We start from the raw sequence: 19,181 nt of genomic DNA, 5'->3' as shown, positions 1-19,181 counted from the left end.
ATTTTCCATAAATCTGCATGCATGGAATAAACTTACATTTTCTATAAACAAAAATGTTTCTCTTAATTATATGTTAGATACACTAAAAAGTTAAGTAACTTAATTTGAAGTTTAATCTAATTCAAAACAGACACTCTGATGCGAAGCTTTTTCTTTTTTACCATTCACAGTGACCCGCAACAAATTTTTGCTTTAAAAAAAAAAAAAATCTGTTTTCGCAAGCTCTGCTGACTCTGATTTCTGCCCTCAGCATGTAACAAGATCCTCTTAAATTCTGATTTTTTTCAATGGAAAAACTTTTACAACTCCCCAACATATTCTGTTACAGTAGTTTATTTTTTAAAAAAACTTTCCCCCCATTTTAATTGGGGTGATTCAATTCCATTCAAACAAGGAAACTGCCCATATAAGAATAGCAACAACGAGAAAATATATTAATAGCTATGATTCAATATAAACTATATGAGTTTCAGTAAGTTACCAAAATATTTTATATGCTTCTTTTAAAATACACAAATGGGCACAGGTGGCATTTATTTGTTCCTAGATTAGTTGGATAAGGGTTAGTATTCTGAAATTCAAACAAACAAAAACTTTATATATAGGATCAAACGTGTTGATTCTACCTTCCTCCCCCTGCATCCCTTTGCTTTTTAGCATGTGAAAGTGGTTAGTTAAAAAAAAATGGAATAGCTCACTGGTGAGTGTCTCCAAACACTAAATGACGACATCTATACATCATGTATTTAATTCTCATAGGAAGATGTTTTAGCATCTATTTTTTAATTGAACAAAGTGATATTCCATTCTAAAGCATCATTTTCAACATTTTTGTAAGACATTAAAGCATGTGATCATTCTCATTTCCTCAAAAGAGAAATTCAGCACAACTCATCCAAGTTATGGCTCCACACCTCCAGATGACAAAATTCTGCATATTTAACCTCAGCCTACAAAGACCTGAAAGATGCAAAAGAGCAGATTGCTGAGTACCTGCAGACCGGCTTCCTTTCCTTTGTGGGGACAATGTGAGAAATAGCAAATCTTAGATCAACACATGAACATTTCTGTGCCCTTCAAACACACCAGCCTCAAGTCAGGTCTAAAAGGGAAGACATCATCCAAGAACTGATCCTAGAATCGGAATGACCAGATCTGATTCTTCCCAAGCCACAGGACATGCGAATGTGTGGGAGGCAGTCTTCCTCAGGGCTTACTGGGGTAGTGTGTTTGTGATTATAAAACACCAAGACACAATCCAGAGAGAAGGGAAGAGAAATTAAACTCCTTTTATTTTTCTCATGTAAATCAAGGAACAATCACTTCAATAGGTATGCCACCAACGTCATTTCTAAGATTGCACTTTGGGGTATTCTTATTAATAAATATATCACTGCATTCTGCATGTCGTGTTTTATAACTCAATATGCCTCTTTTCCACAACCACTGAGAATCATGCTTTTTGATTCAACGGAATTTAAAGTGGTACCAATGAAAGGAGCAAGGGCTATCTAACAATGTATTTCCTGGTGTCTCAAGTCTGCACTGTCTAGCACAGAACCCCTTTTCTTGTCATTCCCCTGTCTTAAGAACAGCAGGCCACAACCATTCAGACTGCCCCATCAACTGTGAGTTTTAATTTGAGCCACTTTCACATTTAGGAAAACACACACACACACACACACACACACACACACATTTACTTTTTCCACCAACCCATCTTCACCCTATGTTATATACCACTGAAGGCTTTCATGCTATGTTCGACTCGGGAGCAAGCCAAGCATAGCAAGTGTGCCTGCAACACTCTCAGGCTAATGAACAATGCACAAAAACAAAAGGAACAGCAAGGCTTCTCTTATCTGATCTTCCGAAAAACACAAAAAAACTGCCTTCCCTGGAGCAGAGGAAGTGCCAGGAAGCCTGCAGGTGTGAGATGGTTAAAAGAAAAGGCCTGAACTAAATAGATTCTTTGACTGTCAGGGATTAGAGTCATGGCACTAGTGGTAACACACATCTTTCCCTTTAATTTACAAAATTTTCTCACGAGTCTGCAAGAGTTCACCCCATCAGGGGCTTTCGGAGCCCATTGAAATGTCTTAAGTTTTAATTAAGTTGGAGTTGTCAGAAGAAAGCTTTTCTGGCACAGAGTCAGGGTCATTAATTACTGCTATCTTTGTTTCTTTCTGTAAAGAGAACTCTGCTAACTTGTTGGGTTACTCACACAGACTACATTTTCAATCCACCAGTTCCTATTCAGTTCCATGTGGGACTTGATTAAGCACTTTACCAATTATTTCCATTAGTTCTAGGTAAAAAGCATTTATACAATCTTAAGTCTTTTAAAAAAAATCCTTTCTCATTAATGATAAATTTGCCTAGTAAGTTATCAAGCAGCTGAATTCTTGCATGGATTTCTGCATTTTTAAATATAACTGTATTTATACTTTTCACATGATTATTTATTCAGCATCCATATTCAAATTTTCAGGGTCTGCTAACTTGCGTTCTATGACATCCTTATAAATTTACAAATTATTTACTTTACCCAATGGTATATAATTATAGCTGGAATCATCAAATTTTCACAGATACTGTTTAAATCAGGTAAATATTCTGATTGCTTATAGATAAAAAGTCAGCTGCTGCCACTGTCACTGACAATACTTTGTAGATACAAAAATGAAAGATGTAAGAAGACAAAAGTTACATAGTTAGAATATGTTTCATATATCCCTAAAATAAAATCATCAGTATTTGTATCACATCTCTGAATTGCTACAGATATTTTAAATTTGATAGTCATGTGTTCTTCAGTATCTATGGTACAGACATTGGCTCCAGGACTCCTATAATACCAGCATTCATAGATGAACGAGTACCTGGTGTAGAATGGTGTAGTACTTCCTTATGACTTACACACACTTTCTCATATACTTCACATTATCTCTATTTTACTTATGATTCCTAATTCAGCGCAAATCCTTGTACACTGTATTGCTTAGATCATAAGAAAAATTCTTTTTATCACCAGGCATGATGATGCACACCTTTAATCCTAGCATTCTGTAGGCCAAGGTAGGAGAATCAGTGAGTTCAAGGCAAACCTGAGACTACATAGTGAATTCCAGGTCAGACTGGGCTAGAGTGAGACCCTACCAAAAAAGACAAGGAAAAGGCTATTTATGTTCTATAGAGATTCAACTGTTTACAAAATGATTTTGATCTGGGGTTGGTCTAAAACCTGTGGAAATGAAAATTTGACAATGTCTTATAGAAAATAACTTAATTTCTAAAAAATTGCAAAGAACTAGGTAAGGGTTTTGTTTACATACTTAAATGTCAAGAAAATCCTATTCTTTCTTAAAGATGAATCATCTAAATTTGAATGCTTTAAAATACTTTTGCTCTTAAATAATTTATTTTGAAGTACTTTCTGCTTTGTAAACATTTTTGTACACCTCTCAGGTTTTTACATTTTTTACTTTCCCTTTAACAGAATAAGCAAAAACAAAGCAATTTTCTTAAGATTCAGAAGACAAATGAGTTTCAAATATAAGAAGAATCTAAAACAGAGTAAGCATGAGTCAAGACTGAGGTATTTCTGTCTAACAAATATTACTAGTAGTAGTATTTGGATGTAATAGCATCTATGTTTATTGTTTTATTTTTTCATTTATTTGAGAGAGAAAGAGAGAGAATGGGCATGCTAGGGCTTCCAACCACTGCAAATGAACTCCAGATGCATGTGACACCTGGGTTCTTTGGCTTTGTAGGCAAGTGCCTTAACCACTAGGCTACAACACCCCCTCCAGACCAGCATGTAATTTTAATTCTGATTGAAATGGATGGGAAGATATTAACAATGCTGGGAAAAATATAATTAACAGATTCACATATTCTTTCTTGATATACATATATCACTTGAAATATTGTTTGTAGTGATCTCATTGTTATTTGCCATGAGGAACCATCACAGACTGTTACTACCAACTATGTGCTATGTCAAAGGACTCTGTGGGCTAAAAAGGTGCCTTAGTGGTTAAAGTGCTTGCCTGTAAAGCCTGAGGAGTCAGGTTTGACTCCTAGAACACACATAAGCCGGATGCACATGATGGCACAAGTAACTGGATTTGTTTGCAGTGGCTAAAGGCCCTGGTTCATCCATTCTCTCCCCCCCTTTCCCCTCATGGATAAATTCATATATATATATATATATATATATATATATATATATATATATATATATATATATATATATGTATATATGTGTGTAAATATTTATATAATTTATATAATATATATATGACCCTGAATTTAAAAAAACAGTCAGAAATGATGGTAAAGATAGTGCCTTGTCCTTATCTTATGATTTTCAGTTGATCAGCTTCCAAATCAAGACCATAACCTAGGCAAAACTAAAACATCCAATGATGTCATTCAATCTAATCCAAAATAGGCCACTCTAGAAGGGAGGAGACAGTTTATAGTTTTACTGAATGACTAATAACTCTCTTGTGTCTTTCTCTCAGGCACACACATATACACACATATGTGCATATACATATGCATGTATATTCTATTAATTTCTCCCTTTATGTATGAAGTGATGTACCTAAGATAAAATATATGGTTCCTCTGGTCCCCCCCAAAATTTCCAAATGCCATGTTGAATTCACAGGAAAATATATAAATCTAAAAGCATAGAATATATAAATTAGGCAATCAAATGTGACTAGTGATTTCAAGAAAGACCATGTTTTCCTGAAGAGTAATGAAGTAATATCCTAACATAAATCATTTCTAATGTCAACATATTAAAGTGATACTGAAGCAGTTTAAGGTAACAGCCACCTACCCCACCTCCCAAGAAAATTAATAACAGGGACTGTTCTTGAGCCTGTCTTTGAAGTCTCCATTTTGCTAGAGGAGAGAGATGGATACATCTTCTCCTTATCTATTGATACCTGAAGGAGTTCCCTAGATCTGTTTTTCCATAAACGGAACCTGACTCCTTCCCTAGGCAGGAATTCCCCTTTCCCAGAAGTGAGATTTGTGGAAGGAATAAGCCTGAACTTATCCTTGTGGTCAGCTGGGTCAGATCTCAAAACCTGGCATCTTGGCTGGTTAGATCAGTCCCAATTCAGAACCTATAAATGACCTCAAATTTAGGTCTCTAGAGATGGGCTTTAACCTGCTTCTGCCTTCTCATGACTGGGAGCTTTTTGTGTTCTTTCCTCCTTCCTTATCTTTTATTCTGGGCCTTACACACTGTTGCCATTTCATGGCAGGGGCTCCCCATACTCTGGTCTTTTCCCTGATCTTGCCTTCTCATGAGCAGGAGCTCTTTGTACTCTCTCCTTTCCGACTCTTAAGTTCTGGACTTCCCTACTTCTGACAACCCCACTCATGTTTCTTGGGCATGAGCTCTGTCTTCCTTCCTTCTCTTAAATTCTATCATAATCTACTAAAATCTCTCGAAACTTTACCTTCTGGTCTACAGACTTCAATTTTTTGAATTCTTAAGACAGGAATCCAGGGATGCTCTAAAATTATTAGTACATTGACAAATATTGATTCACTGGCAGAGAAATCCCAATTCTTGCATCATATTTTACATTGTGTACATTGGTCCATGGTCCAGAAACCTCAAAATTCCCGTATCAATACTTACTTCCTCCAATTCAACAACAACAACAAAAAAGAAAGATCTATTCTCTATCTTTTGGACCATTATTTTATTTTATTTTTATTTTTATATTTTGTATCACACTGAAAGTAAGTAAATGAGTAAGATTACTGGTGTTTTTTTTTTTTTAATAAACATACAACACCTGACAAATGTGAGAAGTAGACACTCAGGCAATTCAAAACTTTTCAAAGCAGAAAATCAGAGTTTTCTGAGCTATCAACACTAAAAGAGATTTATACCATTCCCTTCATGGCTTGAGTAACATTGTAAAAGAGGGAGCAGAAAGAATGTAAGAGTCAAAAGGTGGGAAGGTATACTTTCAAAGCATTGCTCCCTGCCATACACACAGAGATGGACTGGTGCATTCATGACCCCACAGTGATTACTGATAACCCCAATGGCCCTCAGTGGAATGGAGGTGCAGAAGAGAAGACAGAAGAGTATAACCTAATGGAACTATAATTTGCAATGTTTCTTTATATTAAAGTTCTAAATATAATATGTAAAAGAATGTGAGACCTAAAATGTATTTAAGAACTAGATTAACTTAAAAAGATAAAACATAAGTGAATCTTAAACTTAGAGCTAAATCAAATTTTTAAATTATTATTATATAAAAGATATTATTTATATACAATTTATAACAATTCAGTGACATTTTAAATAACTCCATAACCTTATAGAGCCATTCTTCCCCCTCTGTTTATTTGAATATTTTATAAATATATTTGATTAAAATCTGAATATAGTGTACTTTGAACATAGACCTCCTCTAGATGAAATTATTTTTCCATGGAGTGAATGTGGAATTTGAGAAATTAGAGGGAATTATTTTTTCATCACCTATTTGCTCCATAAGCATTTAGTGCACACACTATGGTAAATACTGAACAAGAAACTCAAGATCCGGGTAAGCCTAAAACAGTAAATCAGGAAACAGAATAAACAAATTTAATCCAGTATGGTAAGTTTTCCCCGGAAGAGAACTATGAGGTGTCATGGGTACCTCAGAGTATCTTCAAGCAAAGTACTTACTCTGCCAGGCTCTCCCAGAATGAGCATTGATCAGTGGGTAGAAGGGAAGTCAAGGCAGATGGAATACTGTTTATAACATAAGGCATTTTGATGCACTTAAGGCAAAACTGAAAGGGAATGTGGTGAGCCTTAAGTAGTCAGCTTAGACTAGACTGGGATTTGATGCTCTGGGAAGTCACAGAAAGATGTTAAGTGGAAGCAGGCCAGTTTGCTTTCTTGAGGCTACAAGGTTCAGCATGAGAGATGGGGCTAAGGTATCAGGACTGTAGAGCAGTCTGGCAGGTAGCTTTAGTCTTCCTTAAGTCAAAGAATTATTAAGACTGTTCATCACTGACCCCTCTTTGCCCCCCTATCTTTTGCCATAATTATCTTGACCATCCATCTTGATCTTCCTTATTCATTAATAATTATGTAACTGTTTCCTCAAGAGTTTTGTATTAAATTTGTTTTGTGAATATCATCATTCATATATAGATGGCACCACAATGACGGTCTGTAACCACAAACTCAGTAACTGCAAATGTGAAATGATTCTCTTCTCTTACTGGTTCTCTGATCTTTCTCATGGTAGCAAACTTTAGTTGAGACCTTTTTCATATACTATGCATGGTTCTAAGTGCTCCACATAAGTTCTTTCATTAATTCTCTATGATACAGACTTGAATGCAGATACCAATCTTGCACTCTGTCTTAAAGAAGAAGGAATGAAGTCATATAGAAACTAAGCAAGTTGCCCAAGTTTATAAGGTAATGAAAGATGGCACCAGGCTGACCACTTGGCATTTATTTATTTATTTGTAAGGAGAAAGAGAGAGGGGAGATAAAAAGAGAGAATGGGCATGTCAAGGCCTCTAGCCACTGCAAAAGGACTCCAGACATATGCACCACCATGTGCATCTGGCTTATTTGGTTTCTGGGCAATTGAACCTGGGTCCTTAGACTTCATAGGCAAGTACCTTATCCACTAAGCTATCACTCCAGCCCCTGGCCATTTCTATTCATAATCACTATACCATATTCCTTCCTTAAGCCTTCCAGTTTGACTTTCATTGTAGCTAATGCCAGACACCAAGAAACAATATTTGATGCTTCCTTTTCTTTGCCATCTTTAAATATTAAAGTATTTAATGTATATTTAGGACTGAGCGATACTTTAATGCTTCTCCATCCATGAAATTTTCTAGCTGTTATAACCATCTCTTACAAGTAAATCTTTTTCTTCCTTCTATCCACTCAGAAAGTAATACTAGCATTGTGGTGGTTTGATTCAGGTGTCCCCCATAAACTTAGGTGTTCTGAACACTAGGTTCCCAGCTGAGGGAGATTTGGGAATTAATGCCTCCTGGAGGGAGTGTATTGATGGGGGCGGGCTTATGGGCTTTATAGCCAGTTTCCACATGCCAGTGTTTGGCACACCCTCCTGTTGCTATGGCCCACCTTATGTTGGCCAGGGGTTGATGTCCACCCTCTGCTCATGCCATCATTTTCCCCTACCATCATGGAGCTTCCCCTTGAGCCTGTAAGCCAAAATAATTCTCTTTTTTCCAGAAGCTGCTCTAGGTTGGGTGATTTCTACCAGCAATGCGAACCTGACCACAACAGTAAAGGGGTACCAAGGAGTGGGATTGCTGCTAGACACCTGACTGTGTGGTTTTGGCCTTTTGGCGCTGATTTTCAAGAGGAATGTGGAAGGATTTGAAATCTTGGCCTCAGAAATGCCTTGCAGTGCTGTAAGTATAGCCTGATGGACTATTCTGGTCTGAGCTGCAAGACCTGAATGCAGTAAGAACTATGGACTGTGAGGTTTGGCTTGTGAGGGGGTGAAAGAGCTTTGCCTGGACAGAGCTAGCAGTTTGTGTGAAAAGCTTGCTCTTATGCCCATGTCCTGAGAAGTTGTGCAACATTGCTTTGCATAGAAATGAACTGGTGTGTGCAGAGGGATATGGCACAGAAAGAAAAATCTTTGGGTGAACTGTTGCCCATTCAGCTGCAACTGAAAGATTACAACCTTTGAGACTGGGCTAGCTGACCTGCGCTGGGGTAACAGGAAGAATGTCAAATCTTTTGAAGGGGCCTGAGTGCTCAAGGAGTGTCCTACTCTTCAAAGTCTGCTTTGTTCCCCCCTGGATTAACAAATTGGCACCCTACCTGGTATCGCAGAGTATAAGAAATGCTGGAAAGAGGGTCAATGAGTTTGCAACAAGTGTGAAGCAGGTTTGCTGGTTGCCTGCATAGAGACCCCATGGGGCCATGAGGATGAACCATAGCTTGCAGTGGAGACCCAATGGAGTTTCTGGGACCATGAGATGGCTGTTGAGGAGCTGCCTCTGATGAAGTTTCCCAGGACTGTGAGTAGCCTAGCTGGAGGGGTGGAACTGGAATGCCAGAGACTTGTTGCTGGTTAGAATTATTGGACTTGAAGATTTATCACTGGCCATAGTTGCTGGACTTGAAGCTACAAAGTTTGATGTTTTCCCTAGTTATTCTAAATCTTGTATTGGCTAAATGTTTCTTTGCTATGCCCAATGCCATCTTTTGCAGTGTGAATATTTATTCTGTGCCATTATGGGTTTTTTGAGGTTATTTTTTGGTACTATGGCTCAGTTAAAAGATCTTGGACTATGGGGATGTATGTACATCAATGGAATTGATAAAAACTATGGGGACTTTTAAAGTCAGACTGAAAGCATTGTATTTTACATCATGTATGTATATCAGTTTATGGAGGCCAGGGGCAGAATGTGGTGGTTTGAGTCAGGTGTCCCCCATAAACTTAGGTGTTCTGAATGCTAGGTCCCCAGCTGATGGATTTTTTGGAATTAATGCCTCCTGGAGGGAGTGTATTGTGGGGGGTGGGCTTATGGGCTTTATAGCCAGTTTCCCCATGCCAGTGTTTGGCACACCCTCCTGTTGCTGTGGTCCACCTTATGTTGGCCAGGGAGTGATGTCCACCCTCTGCTCGTGTCATTGTTTTCCCCTGCCATCATGGAGCTTACTCTCGAGCCTGCAAGCCAAAATAAATCTCTTTTTCCCAGAAGCTGCTCTTGGTTGGGTGATTTCTACCAGCAATGTGAACCAGACTGCTACAAGCATGTTGAAAAACAAACTTATTCATTAACAATTTTTTCACATCTGCTGTATGTTGAATACTGTTTTAGGAACTGGAATTGCAGTGGTGAATTAAATAATGTCTCACTTCAAGAATGTACCCTATTCAAGAACCAAATCAATAAGAAAAACTCAATGAAATAGATATTTAAATTCTGGTATTAATAAGAAATATCAAGGAAAATAAAGCAAGACAAAGTAGACATAGAGGGTAAGTATGGTATTGGAAGATACCATTTAAGGATGCTAATCTGATAGATTCATATCCCCTCCTAAATGTTCTGTTTTTTCTATAGTATTCTTTCTGTTTGGCTAGGCTAAAACTTAAATCCTTAACATGACCCCAACAGAAGTGACTCATTTAATACGCATTCCCCACTGCTTTCAACGTATTTCAGTTTTAAGTGCAAGATCCTCTGGTATAAACCCAACCCTGCAGTGTGTTTCCTCATTATCCTCATCTGCCCACTTTACTGCAACTTTCCTAACATCAGATCCTTCCAAGAGTAAGCTTCACTTCAAGTGCAACATTTCCAGAATATTTTCTAGCTTTGAGTTTCCCTTTTCTTTTTTGCCTATTGTAAATCTGTTTTCATCTAAATTCAAACATATTCACTTAGGAAACTTTTAGTCTTTTTAATAAATCTGACCAGCTTCATGCCATGTAGTCTGTGGTCTTTTGGAATTTCAATATATCAACAATCACATATTAGCATATTTTACTAATAAGTGTCTATCTTCTTCACCAATCTCAAGCTCCACAGAGATATTGACTAATTATGTATTTATCCTTTTATCTCCATTACCTCAAAGATTCTCAGAAAATTAGCAAGAAGTTCAACAAATATAGTGAGGAAGAAAACAATGAGGCACGTTGGGTCATGATACACAGAGACATTTCCTCCTGCCCATAACAGAGGGTGACTTCAAAATGCATGACCCATATACCTCAACAAGGAGGGGCCAGAGGAAGGGGGGAGGACAGGGAGGAGGCTAACAATGGTACCAATTCGACTGCATTCACTGAGTACAAAACTAATTAATAAAAAACAAAACAGAAAAAAAAAAGTGGTGAGGCACAACTAATGGCAAACAAGAGAGAAGTACCAGTAGACTTTTTTATTTTTTCTTGTAATTTCATTGACAGTTTCCAAACTTACAAAGACTGAAGTTTTAATCAGAATGTAATGTTTGATAGAACTTCATGACTGCTTGACTGAAGATTAAAAATAGCTCTCTGGTTTCTAGATTGGGCTAGTGAATGTAGGATCCTGTCATTGAAAAAGACGTAGAACCAATTACAAGAACAGATCAGGGGAAAGGCATGCATACTGTTTTTGACATACTGAATTTGAAATGACTGTGGGATATCTAGATTGAGTTTCCTACTATTTACAGAAAATTTATTTGTTTCATAACAATGATATTTTTAACAGAACCTGTGTCATCTCAGGTCCAGGAAAGTTTTTACAAAGGTGTGTGAAAAGCTAAAAATTCCTATTTTCTACCAGGATAGTGATTAATGAAATCATAGTGTTAATGTTGTCTCTTCAGCCTTAGTTTTTGGGAATAAAGCTCCAGTTCAAAGAGCTGACACAGGAGCCAGAATTGGGCATTCTTTTCCACAAGCTTCTGAGTCTGACAGATTCCACACATGAGTATGATGCTAAAAAGTATTTTGAGTAGCCAAGTCAAATGCAGGACAAGATGCCAAGAGAGAGGTTAACCCAAGCAAAGTAGCCAAAGTTTTTGATACTAAGGACTGTTTTTAAGACCTTTACCCTGTGTGCTTTTATTGCCATTTGACACTGATGTGTACAATGATTTGTAAAGAGAATGAAATCAAGCTATACTTTTGACTTCATTAAGTAGAGCCAAGTGAAGTTGTTTTGATAGAAAACTCACTACATTCTAAAGAAGTTTGGCAAATTATACAAGTTGTACTGAGTCCTTTTAAAATATTGAGTCTTTGTGATAATTTTCTTATTGTTTCAAAAGTTCCTAGAGTAAAACTAGCTTTTATTAAGGTAAATGTGCATTCAGATATTGTAATTTTTATTTTTCTCCCTTTAAAAAGATATTAAATAGCATCTGTAGGTTATTATAATGCAAGTATTTTCAAATTTTATAAAAGCTAAAATTTTTGAGAAAATAATACATATATGTGCTTATATGCTATATTTGTATTACCAATCAAAGAGGAGAGATGAAAATAAATCATTGTAAGTATATATATGATTCATCTCCATGTGTTAAAAGTAGGAATTTCTGGGGATATATCATATATTCTGCTATTTCCCTGAGTTTCCCCACACAAGTTAATATTGCCAACTACTACTTTCTTGAAATTCCTTTTAATTTTTCTGCAAAAAAAAGTAAAAGGCCCCTTCTAACTTCTCTTGGGTCTACTTATTTCTATCTAGTCTCTTTCATTTTTTTTTTCTTCATATCAATACATAGACCTCTCTGTTGTTTAAATTAGATTCCCAATATTTTTATTTTTGCTCTTCTTTTAATGTACCCCTTGGATTTGAGTCACAAATCATAGTTCCTAACAACGATTCTTCCCCAAACAAACCTTTTACCTAAAGTTCAACCATGTTGTGTCCTTCTTCTGAGGCTTCCACCTTATCCCCAGATGGTGAGAGTTTGTCCATGAGTCTGTCCCTCTGTTCACAGGTTTTTTTTGTTTGTTTGTTTGTTTACTTTGTGTTTTGTTTTTGACATAGATTCTTATCAAGGCTGGATTTGAAATCATGATCTTCCTGCCTCCACCTCCTAAGTACCAGTGCCTCAAATATGTTCCACCATGTCCAGATCTTCACCCTTCCTTTAACTCCTGCCTCAACTTCCCTGCACTCTCCACAATTTTGATGCTGATACAAAACAAAAATGTGGCTATCAGCTCAGACTCCTACCCCAGGCATCTAAACAGTTGTTTTCCTGTTCTACTATTATCTTCTTCCCCTTTCCTGCTAATCCCACCTGCCCCGTCATCACTGTTTACCTCTCTGAAACCTTTGCCCCCCAGCCATCGTCTACCATGTAGCCTGACAATGAGCACAAACCAATATGGAGCACCGTCGTGGCACAAGTTATGGCTTAAGTTACAGGTCCTTGCAACCAATTAACAATTTTCTTAAATCATACGATGAAAATCCTGTGGCCAAAAACCCATCAATGTTATCCCAGTTTCTATCCCCTAAGATAGTTCCCATATCCAGTATAAATTATTCAAGGTTTCAAGTTCCCTTCCTGATGAGTTCAGTGCTGGTACTATTTGTCCCAGGAAAACTTAAAAAGTGGCTTCTTTTTTTTTTTTTTCCCAAAAGACTTCAAATTATTCCCTTATCTTGAATCCTTCATACTCTTCCGTTTTATTACCATTTCCCAGTTTCCTTATATGTGCATATTCAAATTCTAACACCAATCCAAATATTACCTCTTCTTTATTTATTTCTTTATTCTTTACTTATTTCTTTATTATATCTTCTTTGAATCTGTTATGACAATTACCATGTGTTTTGCTAAATATTTACACATGTACCTTATATAAGCCAATGTCTCCACCTCAGGGCCAAAGCCTAGACCATCTTCAAGGAGTGCCTTGTTCAGTGAACATGTTAGTAATGACTTATGTGTGTATCTTTAGAAAATAAATCCTCTAAAGACAAGCGAAATAATGTACTGTAGGAAAAAAATAAATAAGGTCCAAAGTTTATATTTTATACCACCAGTCACCAGCTATTTATCTTTTGGATGTTACTTAACCCTTAGGTTTTGGTTAAGAAGTAATGCATCTATGTCCACATGCAGAATTTCAGCTCATATCAGTATATTTGTGGTGGATTTCTAGAAAGATTCCCATACCTAAATGCAACATTGTTTACTTACCCTCATGTTCAGGTGTGCTGCTTTAGCTAGAACACACATGAAGGTGAGGCAGCTAGGAGTGCTGAAGCTGTATTTCCTTCCTATTTATCAGAGCACCATTGGGGAAAATAAAGTCTTTTATGGAAATATTCTGTTACAATTCAGAAATGTTATTCTAATGTTATCATAAGGGGGAAGAAATGGGATTCAATTTCATTAAACAAAGGTAAGGTAGTAAACACGTTTACATCACTTCATTTAATCTTGAGTTTTTGGAGAAGTCAACTAAAGAACAGATATTAAGTTGTCACTGTCAACTATCTGTTAATAAAGCTGGGATACAATCTCGGACATCGTCATACCTACCCTCATGCACAGTAAGCACATACACAAATGCACAGACTTCTATGAGAGAGAGAAGAAAATCTTGCTTTCTTAAGAAAATGTATTTTCCTTGGTTTTGATTGTCAATATCTGAGAATTAGGGGAACTACACCAACATTCATTAACTGCTTGACGTGGGTCAAAATTAGACTATGCCATTATTGAAGGATTTTTGTGAGAGTGGGAGGAAGTGTTCAATTTTATTAAGATAAAAAATTATTCCTTTCAAAAAATAACTTAGAGGTTGAGAAAGCACCTTGTGTATCTAAAGTTACATTAAATAATTGTCGACAACATGATAAAACATCAAATAATTAGTAACTTTGTTTTTATTTTTTAAGTAATAATGAAATTGTATATTTCCCAAGAGAAAGATCATTTATATATTTGAGCTACATGTGAAATGGTAATTAAAGCCACATTCATCTGTCATTGAAGAGATCAATTTAAATATCCACATTGTGCTATCTTTTGCATAATTGCTACTTCATAATGGCAGCAGGAATGTGTTGACCTGATTAGACTCTCAGAAGCCACCCACTGGCAAACTGCATTGAGAATGGGGAAAAGAGAAACTAAAATAGACATTTAAGATTATTTCCTAATCAAAAGCCCAATTACCTGCCAATATCCATTGGCCTAAATGATCAATTTTCAACCTCTAATCTTTAACATGCATTCAACAAGCTTTCTCAAAAATTTATCACTACTATTGTTGCATAGTTAATCATTTTCAAATTTCCTTAGTATTTATGTATAATGCTTTCAACCTGCCTGTTGTTCTTTTCATGCATTCTCTCAGTGGGAAAGCATTTGATTCATTAAAATGTTTTATTCATTTTGCATAGCTGTCTCTTTAAAAATTGTTAGTATATGTCTTTATTGTAAGATAAATAAAAGCATACATTTTTTAAAGGGATATAGATTAAGGTTTCAATAGTACTTCCTTAATTAATGGCATCATAAGCTGAGTGAAATACATAAACTAAGTCTTAATTTTTTTCATCCTTTTACTAAGAGTTGCAGTGGCTACTTCTGAGACTTAGTTTACAGGATAAATAACATAATAGCTATGCAGTACCTAAGAGTGTTGTGCCTAGAAATGCAACATACTGAAAATAACCTATCCTCTCCTCCTGTGACAGTCTAATTTCTGACACTTTTCATGCAATGAATATGTAGTCATAATACAGGTGTACACTGGTATGTTACATTTTAAGCTGCCACCCAGATTTGGTCCTATGCCATGTATCAGTGATTTCTGCAAGAATTGAACCACATGGCTATTTGTTACAGAAGATAAATATGTATTATTCAAGGTGAGTATGTTAACCCACACATGTAACATATATGAGTAAAAATACATTAAAGCATTTACTATCCAAATTACAAATTCATCTTAATTTATAGCCTCAACAATTGATTTTTTTAGACTCTTTTTCCTTTCTTTATTATCCAGGTAGGGTCTCACTGTATCCTAGGCTGACCTGGAACTCACTCTGTAGTCCCAGAGAGGCCACAAACTCACAGAAATACTCCTTACCTGGCTTCCCAAGTGCTATGATTAAAGTCATGTGCCACCACACCCAGTTTCCTTTGAGACTTTTGAATCATCTGAAATTTTGTGTAACCAAGTCTTCAAACAGAAATATATGTGAGGTTTAGTTAACATACATAGTGATTGTTTTTCATGACTTTCTGGTAGAACTTTGCAAAAGATTTTTTTATAGTATTTAAGTAGTGTCTCAAGGCATAATTTTTATAGTCTATTAAGGTACTTTCAGGTACCTTAAACTCAACTAAATGAGGTGGAATTACTATTAACTTGTCTCTTAGGTTACCAAGTGCCTGGGCAATTCCAACCAACTATATCCGGAATAGTATTTTATGACAGCTCATGACTTTCTATGTTGAGCTTCCTCAACTTGAAATTTTTACGAGATTGAAAACTGGCCTCTGAGATGGTGCCTTATAGTTGGGTCATTAGTCCTCACCTTTTAAGAAATAATGTCTCAGCAGGCTGTATTTGAACCACTTGAGCTCCAGAAGGTGTTAACAGAGTTGTTAATTAACCTCAGTCTGGAACCTATTGTGAAGAATCCCAGAAAGTTGGAACAATAGGGAAGCACTACTTAACCTACAGCCTGGGAGAAAAGACTGTTATTTTAATAATATAAGACCAAAGGCTGTGCAGTACCAATATTAACTTAAAAAAGAGAAAGAGTGGCAACATGAAACTAACAAGTATTCAGAAAAATTGGCAAACTTGCAGAAAACCAGTCTTTTAGAAAACAAGTAAGAGTGAAAACAGATAAAACTGGGTAGTTAGAATGTTGGTCCTATTAGAGTAATAACCCCTGTCTCAACACTTGAATATTAATTGGCCATAAAATCAACCTCAAAAGGATATTTCTTTCATACCTAAGCCTCTAACTAGATCACTTCTTTGCTTAATATTAATTACAAAGTAATTTTTTTTTTGTTTGTTTGTTTTGGTTTTATGAGGTAGGGTCTCAATCTAGCTCAGGCTGACCTGGAATTCACTATACAGTCTCAGGGTGGCCTTGAACTCACAGCGATCCTCCTACCTCTGCCTCCTAAGTGCTGGGATTAAAGGCGTGGCCTCAAAGTACATGTTTTTAAATCCATAGGGATAGAGATCCCTTCTTATGGCTTTCTTTCAAAAATATATACCAATGTTTGGTTGTTCACATATAGTCACACACATTGCATTGTGTAAATGGCCTCTTGATAATTCACTCTAAACCCAGTGAGGCTGTGGAACTAGACACTGGACTAGCATTAAGCCAAATCAAGCAAATAATCTCTCAACTTCTTGAAAAGAAAAAAAAAATTAAGTATTTCTTACTCATGTCTTCAAACAAATCTCAATTGTATTGACAATTTGTTCTGAAAAGTTGTCTAAGGTTTTAAGCCAATTTTACCCTTTCACATATCTTTGAATGGCCTTTTAAAACTATGTGATCTCAAACTATTTATATAGGATGTGACCAATGTCATGTGTTGCATTCTACTGGCTCCACTATTCTCTCCATTTTACTATTTATTAAAGTAAGTCATGCAAAGACAGAAAAAAATGATGATGTTGATGAACTTATACATATTACAAAGTTTATCTGCTACATTATAAATAAAATTAACATGATCTACCTGTGATGGTGCATAGTTAACTAGTATGTTTCCCCGCATGTATATTTTGAAGAGTATCAAGTGTCCTGGGGCATACATTTTAGATTTTTCTTATAAATATTTATAGTTACTATTTCTCAGAACCCTAAAAAAATCCTAATTTTTGTTAGAAATAACCTGTCTTTTTATTTTAAATATTTCATTTATTTATTTATGAGAAAGAGAGACTAGGCAGGACCTCTAGCAACTGCAAATGAACTCTAGATGCATGCGCTACCTTGTGCATCTGGCTCAAATGGGTACTAGGGAACTGAACTTGAGATATTAGGTTTTGTAGACAAGCACTTTAACCACTAAGCCATTCTCTTCTGTCCAAAATTTTGAATTTTTCCCACTTCATGCTATTTCCTTGGCAACAATCATTTATGGTATTTTTTTCTAGCAACATGTTTAGCTGATTAATCTTCATTGTAGGCATGACAAGATTTTGAATCATCTAGGAGACACACCTCTACTTGTGTCAGTAAAATTGTTTCCAGAGAGTTTTTAGTGAGAAAGGAAGAGCTATCATGGATGTAGGCAAAAGCATCCTATAGGTTGGTGCTTATACTGAATAAAAAGGAGAAAAGCAAGTTAGCAGCAATAATACTCTCTCTCCTTCCTAATTAAGAGCACAATATGACCACCTGCCTCACACTCCTTGTGACCATACCTACCCAGCATACACCATGATGGACTGTAATGCACCCTCCAACTGTGAGTCAAAATAAAACCTTCTTTCTTTAAGTGGTTTTTGTCAAATATGTTGTTACAGTAACAAGAAAAGTAACAAATATATTTTGTAACAAAAAATCACTTCCTTGATATTTTTCCATAAGCTGTTAATGATGCTAAATAAACATTATTTTTGCACCATGGTTCTTTATATGAAAATTGGTTGGAAATTACCCAGATATAGGTTACTATTGAAATTATAAACTATAGTGTGGGCATCGCTCATACAATGACAGGGTAGGAACAGCCTGGAGGGCCAATTGGATCATTATATTTAATGTAGGAAAGCCACTAGAACTCTAATAAGGGGAAATGACAGAGGAGAAGGAGAGAAAAGCTGAGAATGGTTTCTCATCCTCAAAATCTGGGTGTTAAGGGGACAAAATAAGAAAAATAAGGCAAAGAGATTGCAGGGGGAGCACTGACAAAGCCCCTGATTTGGTATCAAAAAGCAGAAACATGAGAAGGCCAGATCTCACTGTGAGGAGATTTCTAGAGAATAGTTGTTTGTCTAACAAGTGTCCTCCTCATGCTGATTATTAGTGAGATATTTGGCAACATACAGTAGCTGAAAGCTGCATCTACCTGAAAGAGTACAATGATTAAAATATGTTTTCTTAGACATTGCTTAATAAATGACTACAGATAGACATCTTGGAGAAAGAGACCAAACTCTCTTAGAAAAGATAATGTAAAGTTGAACTGATGAGTTATAAATGTAAATCAACTCTATGTATACAAATCTCAATAAATAGGGTAACAATTTTAAATTCAAAAATTGTAACATACTTTAAGGAAACATGCATCTGGATTTATCAGATACTTCAGACTTTTTGGATTTCACCTGAAAAATTCCTATTAATGCATCCTAACATTAGACATATATAATTATGTTACTCATATAAATGATTACTTACATAATATCACATTTGATTTTCCAGAGTCACTTATAAAAGTTAAAGAAGACATTAATTTACTTTAATGCCTGATTTTTGGACTTTTACATGCATCTCTGGTGATCTCAAATGTGTACTTCAGTATTTCTTTGCTGCCAAGTCTTTTTGTCTAGTAGAGAAATAATTAGTGCATTCTAAATAAAGGTTTTTCTTTTCTCCTGACTTCATACTTCCTATAATCTCCAAGAGGCTGTGTCTATAAATCCCAA

The 19,181-nt window shown here is 36.0% G+C and overlaps 1 protein-coding gene across 3 annotated transcripts in view; it reads right to left on the bottom strand.

The window, feature by feature from the left end:
* Zfhx4 (zinc finger homeobox 4) overlaps window positions 1–19,181 on the bottom strand; it is a 193,605-nt gene that overhangs the window by 94,363 nt on the left and 80,061 nt on the right. The gene's annotated exons all lie outside the window — the stretch shown is intronic.

The sequence above is a fragment of the Jaculus jaculus genome, chromosome 2 (assembly GCF_020740685.1).
Source record: "Jaculus jaculus isolate mJacJac1 chromosome 2, mJacJac1.mat.Y.cur, whole genome shotgun sequence".
In the NCBI taxonomy this organism is placed as follows: Eukaryota; Metazoa; Chordata; class Mammalia; order Rodentia; family Dipodidae; genus Jaculus; species Jaculus jaculus.
This window is presented reverse-complemented; position numbering and strand designations above follow the sequence as displayed.